Below are 10,817 nucleotides of genomic sequence, written 5' to 3'. Positions count from 1 at the left end.
CAACAATGAGAGAGCTTATAGGGAGGACGTCAGAGACCTGGCAGTGTGGTGCCAGGACAACAGCCTCTCCCTCAATGTGATCAAGACTAAGGAGGGCCAAACACGCCCCCATTAGCATCGGGAGTTTCAAGTTCCTTGGTGTCCACATCACCAACAAACTATCATGGTCCAAACACACCAAGAAAGTTGTGAAGAGGGCACATCAATGCCTTTTCCCACTCGGGAGACTGGAAAGATTTGGCATGGGTCCCCAGATCCTCAAAAAGTTCTACAGCTGCACCATCGAAAGCATCCTGACCAGTTGCATCATGGCAACTGCTTGGCATTCGACCATAAGGCGCTACAGAGGGTAGTATGTACAACCCAGTACATCACTGGGGCCAAGCTTCCTGCCATCCAGGACCTAAATACTAGGCTGTGTCAGAGGAAGGCCCAAAACATTGTCAAAGACTCCAGTCACCCAAGTCATAGACTGTTGTCTCTGCTACCGCACGGCAAGCGGTACCAGAGTGCAAAGTCAGCTTCTACCCCCAAGCCATAAGACTGCTGAACAATTAATCAAATCGCCACCCGAACTATTTACATTGACATCCCACCCCCCTTTGTTTTTACTCTGCTGCTACTCACTGTTTATTATCTTTGTATAGTTACTTTACCCCTACAAACATGTACAAATTACCCCAACTAACCTGTACCCCTGCAAATTAACTCGGTACCCATACCCTTTGTTATTGTTGTTTTATTGTGTTTACTTTTACTTTAATTTATTTAGCAAATATTTTCTTAACTCTATTTTCTGAAAACTGCATTGTTGGTTAAGGGCTTGTAAGTAAGCAGTTCGCGGTACACCTGTTGTACAGTGCCTTGCGAAAGTATTCGGCCCCCTTGAACTTTGCGACCTTTTGCCACATTTCAGGCTTCAAACATAAAGATATAAAACTGTATTTTTTTGTGAAGAATCAACAACAAGTGGGACACAATCATGAAGTGGAACGACATTTATTGGATATTTCAAACTTTTTTAACAAATCAAAAACTGACAAATTGGCCGTGCAAAATTATTCAGCCCCCTTAAGTTAATACTTTGTAGCGCCACCTTTTGCTGCGATTACAGCTGTAAGTCGCTTGGGGTATGTCTCTATCAGTTTTGCACATCGAGAGACTGAAATGTTTTCCCAATCCTCCTTGCAAAACAGCTCGAGCTCAGTGAGGTTGGATGGAGAGCATTTGTGAACAGCAGTTTTCAGTTCTTTCCACAGATTCTCGATTGGATTCAGGTCTGGACTTTGACTTGGCCATTCTAACACCTGGATATGTTTATTTTTGAACCATTCCATTGTAGATTTTGCTTTATGTTTTGGATCATTGTCTTGTTGGAAGACAAATCTCCGTCCCAGTCTCAGGTCTTTTGCAGACTCCAATTAGGTTATCTTCCAGAATGGTCCTGTATTTGGCTCCATCCATCTTCCCATCAATTTTAACCATCTTCCCTGTCCCCGCTGAAGAAAAGCAGGCCCAAACCATGATGCTGCCACCACCATGTTTGACAGTGGGGATGGTGTGTTAAGGGTGATGAGCTGTGTTGCTTTTACGCCAAACATAACGTTTTGCATTGTTGCCAAAAAGTTCAATTTTGGTTTCATCTGACCAGAGCGCCTTCTTCCACATGTTTGGCGTGTCTCCCAGGTGGCTTGTGGCAAACTTTAAACAACACTTTTTATGGATATCTTTAAGAAATGGCTTTCTTCTTGCCACACTGCAATATACGACTGATTGTTGTCCTATGGACAGAGTCTCCCACCTCAGCTGTAGATCTCTGCAGTTCATCCAGAGTGATCATGGGCCTCTTGGCTGCATCTCTGATCAGTCTTCTCCTTGTATGAGCTGAAAGTTTAGAGGGACGGCCAGGTCTTGGTAGATTTGCAGTGGTCTGATACTCCTTCCATTTCAATATTATCGCTTTCACAGTGCTCCTTGGGATGTTTAAAGCTTGGGAAATCTTTTTGTATCCAAATCCGTCTTTAAACTTCTTCACAACAGTATCTCGGACCTGCCTGGTGTGTTCCTTGTTCTTCATGATGCGCTCTGCGCTTTTAACGGACCTCTGAGACTATCACAGTGCAGGTGCATTTATACGGAGACTTGATTACACACAGGTGGATTGTATTTATCATCATTAGTCATTTAGGTCAACATTGGATCATTCAGAGATCCTCACTGAACTTCTGGAGAGAGTTTGCTGCACTGAAAGTAAAGGGGCTGAATAATTTTGCACGCCCAATTTTTCAGTTTTTGATTTGTTAAAAAAGTTTGAAATATCCAATAAATGTCGTTCCACTTCATGATTGTGTCCCACTTATTGTTGATTCTTCACAAAAAAATACAGTTTTATATCTTTATGTTTGAAGCCTGAAATGTGGCAAAAGGTCGCAAAGTTCAAGGGGGCCGAATACTTTCGCAAGGCACTGTATTCGGCACATGTGACAAATCCAATTGGATTTGCTTTGATTTGACGTGGCTAAAATGAAGTGCTTTATACATAGCCGTGGGACGTAGGCGTGCTGAGGGTGCTGCAGCCCTCCCTGCGAAATAAGAATAAAATAATAATCATTTAAAAAATTGCAGCACACCCACCCTCAAACTACTTTCCGCGGCTATGGCATTCTAACACCAAAACTAGTGACAACTGAGTTGCCACCAAACGCGAAGGAGACAAAACCTTAACCCTTGTATTGTCTTAAGGGTCAAAAATGACCTGCCACTGTGTTTAACAGCAGAGAAAACCCCCAAAATTGTATTTTTTTCAACTTGAAATTTGATGACTTTTCCTAGAATCACCCCAACATTAGAAAAGGTGAAACATCGCCTTTGTTCATATTTCCATGAAAGCTGTACACCACCAGGGTACAAGGCTGTACACCACCAGGGTACAAGACTGTACACCACCAGGGTACAAGGCTGTACACCACCAGGGTAGAAAGCTGTACACCACCAGGGTACAAGGCTGTACACCACCAGGGTACAAGGCTGTACACCACCAGGGTACAACAATTGTCTTAGGGTCATTTTTGACCCGGCAGTTATAAAATTACAATTATACATTTACTTACCACAAAAACCACAAAGACACACACACACACACAATGAGAAATTGAGATTATGTGTGCTACTGATTGAACTGAGCCAGCAGCTCTTGAAGAGGAAGATCACCATGGTTGGCACAGTTAGAAAGAACAAGCCTGAGCTCCCCCCTGCACTCCTCGCAACAAGGGGGAGAGAGGCCTTCTCATCAAAGTTTGCCTTCACCCCCACCACCACTCTAGTTTCGTAGCTCCCAAAGAGGAACAAGAATGTGGTCTTCCCGAGCACACTGCACAAAATGTCTGATATCAGTAATCATGAGGATAGGAAGTCAGCCATCATCCTGGACTACAATCACAACAAAGGAGGTGCGGACAAGCTGGACAAGGTGATTGGAACTTACAGCTGCAGGATGATGACTGCCCGCTGGCCCCTGGTCATCTTCCATAACATCATTGATGTGTCCTCATACAATGCCTTCGTGATATGGAACAGGATAAACCCTACCTAGATGCCTGGTAAGCGGAACAAGAGGAGGATGTTCCGGGAGCAGCTGGGAAAGGCACTTTTAACCCCACATATTCAAAGAAGGGAGCGCCTCCCCTGCAGAGCAGCCTCTGCAGCGCTTGTGAATGCTGTTCAGAGGGCCGAATCTTGTCCTGATCCACCTGAAGCTGCAGCTGGGGCAGGCAAGAGGAGGGGATGCCAATTCTGCCCCCCAAAAGAAGGACTGTGAAACAAATACTATGTGCGGCACTTGTGAGAAATACATCTGCAAAGTCCATGCACACACACTTGCATACTGTCCTACATGTGCTAATTAGAGGTAATTGATTTATGTTCTTCATGTTTTTATTCTTATTTATTATTGTTGTTTATACACCTTTTGAGTGGGGGCAATGGTAAAAAAATGGGAGAAGACTAGTATGTTGTAGTTGAATTCCTCATTGTACAGTATATAAGAATATATCACTATGTTGCCAAAAAAAATGCGAAAATCCAAAGAAAAACCAACCAGAATTTTTTGTCTTTTAGGTCCCAGGCTCTTAAAATGGAAAGCTATGGGTCCTATGCAACTCTAGCTCCCAGATTGCAATTCCTATCGCTTCCACTAGATGTCAACAGTCTTTGTTTAAGGTTTCAGGCTTGTTTCTTCCAAAACGAGGAAGAATTTGGAGTTTTGGTACAAAGAGTCACAGTGGAAAATCAGTCTGTCGGCGCATGACGAAGAGGAGGCGAGCCTGCTAATTTTATTTTTCTATTGAACATACTTCTTTCTGTATGAAATATTATAGTTTATTTACATTTTAGAGTACCCGAGGATTAGATAGAAATGTGATTTGACTTGTTTGAACAAAGTTTAGCGGTAGCGTTTTGGACTCCTTTGTCTGCATGTTGAACAAGTGGATTACTGAAATCGATGGCACCAACTAAACTGACTTTTTGGGATATAAAGAAGGATTTTATTTAACAAAACGACCATTCATGTTGTAGATGGGAACCTTGGGATAGCAAACAGAGGACGATTTTCAAAAGTAAGTGATTTATTTAATCGCTATTTATGATTTTATGAAGCCTGTGCTGGTTGAAAAATATGTTGATGTGGGGCGCCGTCCTCAAACAATCGCATGGTATGCTTCCGCTGTAAAGCCTATTGTAAATCGGACAATGGCGTTAGATGAACAAGAATTTAAGCTTTTAAATGATATAAGATACCTGTATGTTCATAAATGTTTAATATTACGATTATTTATTTGAATTGCCCTCCAATTTCACCTAGCGGGACACCTAGCCTTATTAATGAAGAAAACAATTATGACAGTTGTGTTGTAATAAAAACGAGTGGTGTCCACTGATTAAATGCAGTCTTTCTGAAAAATCAGAGAACGACATTGATCTATACGCTGACTCTATCCACATCGAAGGGACAGCAGTGGAGAAGGTAGAAAGTTTTAAGTTCCTGGGCGTACACATCACAGACAAACTGAAATGGTACACCCACACAGACAGTGTGGTGAAGAAGGCGCAACAGTTCCTCTTCAACCTCAGGAGGCGGAAGAAATTTGGCTTGTCACCCAAAACCCTGACAAACTTTTACAGATGTATAATCGAGAGCATCCTGTCGGGCTGTATCACAGCCTGGTACGGCAGCTGCACCGTCCTCACCCGCATCATCGGGGGAAAACTACCTGCCCTCCATGACACTTACAGCACAGGAAGGCCAAAAAGACCACCAAGGACAACAACCACAGAGCCACTGCCTGTTCACTCTGCCATCATCCAGAAGGTGAGGTCAGTACAGGTGCATCAAAGCTGGGACGGAGACTGTTAAACAGAGAGGCTGCTGCCCATTGAGGCCCAATCCCTGGTCACTTTAATAAATGTGTCACTAGTCACTTTAAACAATGGCACTCTAAATAATGCCACTTTAATAATGTCTACATATCTTACATTACTCATATCACATGTATATACTGTATTTTACACCATCTACTGCACCTTGCCTGTGGCACTCGGCCTTCGTTCATCCATATATTTATATGTACATATTCTCATTCACCCCTTTAGATTTGTGTGCATTAGTTAGTTGTTGGGAATTGTTTGATTATTTGTTAGATATTACTGCACTGTTGGAACTCGAAGCGCATGCGCCCAGACTTGCATTTACATCTGCTAATCATGTGTATGTGACCAATAAAATGAGATTTGATTTAATACTAACATAGAGGTATACTTTTTTTCCTTTCAAACATGCATACAACAATGTGTAAAATAATCATAGAGTTTAAAACATTTGAATTAGCCATAATCAGAGCAATGCAGAAAATCGGTAATCAAAATAAACGTTCTACCATAGCGATCATGTTATTTTTGGAAGCATATTTGATTCTGAGTTCGAACATATAATGTTTGCCTGTGAAAACTACTTCTAAGACACATAGCTGCAGATCAAATACACCGCTGGGATGCAGGTTAAAGGTGTTTACATGTACTAATCATTTAAAAGACTGCTCAGAAAACCCGCCGTTTTAATCAGCATATGCTTACTTAGATTTGGACCTTAGTTTGATTAAGATAAGCAGAGTAAGGTGTTTACAGGACTTATTCATAATCTGCCTACTGCCATAATCAGTTTAACATTGAAATATATATAATAGTTTGATGTAAACATACTATTTTCTCTGTCTTTGGTTGTCCTCATAAAAGACACTTACATTTTGAGCAACATATTATGTTCATATAATTGTTTTTTTGTTTTGTTTTTACAGTTAGCTACTGTAATTCTATATTACAGTACCATACTGTAAAGAGTAATACATTATGGGGGCTCTATGGAATTCTGCTACACTGCTGTAAAATTATAGCAATTTGTTGCACCCATTAGTGAGAATGCTGTACCGCATAGAATACAGTACCATATTGTTTTACATGTGTCCTGTAAAACTACAGTAACTTACTGGCTACTGTGCTGCCAGTAATTTACTGTAATTCAGTACCACCCCACAAAATACATTACCATACTGTATTTTTGGAATCTAAAAACCTTTTGTGGGTGGCATGGTACACTATAAAACTGGATAAGTTCTGGCTACTCAAAAATGTTGCGGACCTAAAAAAATTTTTTTTAAAGAAATAGTTCAAGTGAGCAGTACGACCTTCGTACAAGTGAGCAGTACGACCTTCATATGAGCAATACAAATGCAGTTTTTTTAGTAAGGTATACTTAAGCAATAAGGTCTGAGGGGGTGTGGTATATGGCCAATATACCACGGCTAAGGGTTGTTCTTAAGCAAGACGCAACGCGGGCCTTATTGCTTAAGGATATACCACACCCCCTTACCTGATTTCCTTGTATGAACTGTAACTCAGTAAAATCTTTGAAATTGTTGCATGTTGTGTTTATATTTGTGTTCAGTATACTTAGCACTAGCCAGGATGGGAAAGATACATTCAAAAGTTTTTATTTATTTTTTATTTTTTACAAATGAAGTATATTTTTAAGACCAATGTATCCTTAACTACAACAGTAACAGTTAAATATACTCTTTACTTGATTTGACTGTGATATGTGTTTTTAAAATCAACCTGAGATGAATGTGCTGACTGGATGACGCTCTGTAAAGGGAGTCTGTTAAATGACCAGAATGTGAATGTTAAAAAACGGCATTTGCAAAGCATACTGCTGCTGGGGTTTATTCTAACGAGCTCTGCCCTCAACTATTTAGTATTTTGATAAAATGTGGCCTTGTTTGGGGGCAGAGGTCATTAGAATAATACCCAACAGTGCTTTCTAAGTTTTCATTTTTACATGTACATTTTGGTCATCTAGCAGACGACTTACAGTCAGTGAAAGAAACTAAGTTTAAACAAGAATATTCCCCAGTCAAATAAAAAGATGTCGTTACCGTTATTGGAGAACGTTCTAGTAGCAAGTAGGTTTTTTTAATAAAAAAAATACAAAATACATGTATTCTAATGAAATGCTTACAAAATAGTCTGCATGAAGTGTATTTCAGGTCAGCAAAATTCAAATGACGAAATAGGTTTGAAAGTGTTGAAATACTTATATCAAATACATGTAACAGAATTACTGCCTGTTGTGGCACTGGCTACCTGCCCTGTAAATATGCACTGGCTACCTGCCCTGTAAATATGCACTGGCTACCTGCCCTGTAAATATGCAACTGGCTACCTGCCCTGTAAATATGCACTGGCTACCTGCCCTGTAAATATGCAACTGGCTACCTGCCCTGTAAATATGCACTGGCTACCTGCCCTGTAAATATGCAACTGGCTACCTGCCCTGTAAATATGCAACTGGCTACCTGCCCTGTAAATATGCACTGGCTACCTGCCCTGTAAATATGCAACTGGCTACCTGCCCTGTAAATATGCACTGGCTACCTGCCCTGTAAATATGCAACTGGCTACCTGCCCTGTAAATATGCACTGGCTACCTGCCCTGTAAATATGCACTGGCTACCTGCCCTGTAAATATGCACTGGCTACCCCTGTAAATGCACTGGCTACCTGCCCTGTAAATATGCACTGGCTACCTGCCCTGTAAATATGCACTGGCTACCTGCCCTGTAAATATGCACTGGCTACCTGCCCTGTAAATATGCACTGCACTGGCTACCTGCCCTGTAAATATGCACTGGCTACCTGCCCTGTAAATATGCACTGGCTACCTGCCCTGTAAATATGCACTGGCTACCTGCCCTGTAAATATGCACTGGCTACCTGCCCTGTAAATATGCACTGGCTACCTGCCCTGTAAATATGCACTGGCTACCTGCCCTGTAAATATGCACTGGCTACCTGCCCTGTAAATATGCACTGGCTACCTGCCCTGTAAATATGCACTGGCTACCTGCCCTGTAAATATGCACTGGCTACCTGCCCTGTAAATATGCACTGGCTACCTGCCCTGTAAATATGCACTGGCTACCTGCCCTGTAAATATGCAACTGGCTACCTGCCCTGTAAATATGCAACTGGCTACCTGCCCTGTAAATATGCACTGGCTACCTGCCCTGTAAATATGCACTGGCTACCTGCCCTGTAAATATGCACTGGCTACCTGCCCTGTAAATATGCACTGGCTACCTGCCCTGTAAATATGCACTGGCTACCTGCCCTGTAAATATGCACTGGCTACCTGCCCTGTAAATATGCACTGGCTACCTGCCCTGTAAATATGCACTGGCTACCTGCCCTGTAAATATGCACTGGCTACCTGCCCTGTAAATATGCACTGGCTACCTGCCCTGTAAATATGCACTGGCTACCTGCCCTGTAAATATGCACTGGCTACCTGCCCTGTAAATATGCACTGGCTACCTGCCCTGTAAATATGCACTGGCTACCTGCCCTGTAAATATGCACTGGCTACCTGCCCTGTAAATATGCACTGGCTACCTGCCCTGTAAATATGCACTGGCTACCTGCCCTGTAATATGCACTGGCTACCTGCCCTGTAAATATGCACTGGCTACCTGCCCTGTAAATATGCACTGGCTACCTGCCCTGTAAATATGCACTGGCTACCTGCCCTGTAAATATGCAACTGGCTACCTGCCCTGTAAATATGCAACTGGCTACCTGCCCTGTAAATATGCACTGGCTACCTGCCCTGTAAATATGCACTGGCTACCTGCCCTGTAAATATGCACTGGCTACCTGCCCTGTAAATATGCACTGGCTACCTGCCCTGTAAATATGCACTGGCTACCTGCCCTGTAAATATGCACTGGCTACCTGCCCTGTAAATATGCACTGGCTACCTGCCCTGTAAATATGCACTGGCTACCTGCCCTGTAAATATGCACTGGCTACCTGCCCTGTAAATATGCACTGGCTACCTGCCCTGTAAATATGCACTGGCTACCTGCCCTGTAAATATGCACTGGCTACCTGCCCTGTAAATATGCACTGGCTACCTGCCCTGTAAATATGCACTGGCTACCTGCCCTGTAAATATGCAACTGGCTACCTGCCCTGTAAATATGCAACTGGCTACCTGCCCTGTAAATATGCACTGGCTACCTGCCCTGTAAATATGCAACAGTTTACTAACCTCTGTGCTTCCAGTAATGCCCTGTAAATATGCAACAGTTTACTAACCTCTGTGCTTCCAGTAATGCCCTGTAAATATGCAACAGTTTACTAACCTCTGTGCTTCCAGTAATGCTCTGTAAATATGCAACAGTTTACTAACCTCTGTGCTTCCAGTAATGCCCTGTAAATATGCAACAGTTTACTAACCTCTGTGCTTCCAGTAGTGCCCTGTAAATATGCAACAGTTTACTAACCTCTGTGCTTCCAGTAGTGCCCTGTAAATATGCAACAGTTTACTAACCTCTGTGCTTCCAGTAATGCCCTGTAAATATGCAACCGTTTACTAACCTCTGTGCTTCCAGTAGTGCCCTGTAAATATGCAACCGTTTACTAACCTTTGTGCTTCCAGTAATGCCCTGTAAATATGCAACAGTTTACTAACCTCTGTGCTTCCAGTAATGCCCTGTAAATATGCAACAGTTTACTAACCTCTGTGCTTCCAGTAATGCCCTGTAAATATGCAACAGTTTACTAACCTCTGTGCTTCCAGTAATGCCCTGTAAATATGCAACAGTTTACTAACCTCTGTGCTTCCAGTAATGCCCTGTAAATATGCAACAGTTTACTAACCTCTGTGCTTCCAGTAATGCCCTGTAAATATGCAACAGTTTACTAACCTCTGTGCTTCCAGTAGTGCCCTGTAAATATGCAACAGTTTACTAACCACGGTGCTTCCAGTAATCCACTGAACATGCTACTGTAGTCAGTTGCTCAAGTAATATGCTGTAAATGTGTGTTACAGGTAATGTTTTATAGTGCAGGTCTCAGCTCAGTGCACTACTTTTCATGGTTTCATTTCACAATCACAGTGTTTTGAGTCTTTTTTTGTTGTTGTTCAGTGTAGGCTACATTCGAGGGGAGTTAGCGAACTGCTTTCAAAAACCTAGACTTGCATAAAAAACATGAACATGGGCAAGAATGGAGTTACACTGTTTCAGACAGTGTGTGTGTGTGTGTGTGTGTGTCACAGTGACAGAAGGGTTTACTGACAGCATGGAGATATATATAATTAATGTATGATGTTATAGCAGGGACAGTCAAGCTTTCATCAACACACCCCTGTGTCCTTTGGTAAACCACTGGATTTGAACCTAGGTTGTCTGCGCAGTCAGTGT

This window comes from Oncorhynchus kisutch, linkage group LG20 (genome assembly GCF_002021735.2).
Source record: "Oncorhynchus kisutch isolate 150728-3 linkage group LG20, Okis_V2, whole genome shotgun sequence".
Lineage (NCBI taxonomy): Eukaryota > Metazoa > Chordata > Actinopteri > Salmoniformes > Salmonidae > Oncorhynchus > Oncorhynchus kisutch.
The sequence above is the reverse complement of the archived record's forward strand: the minus strand, read 5'-3'. Positions refer to the sequence as shown.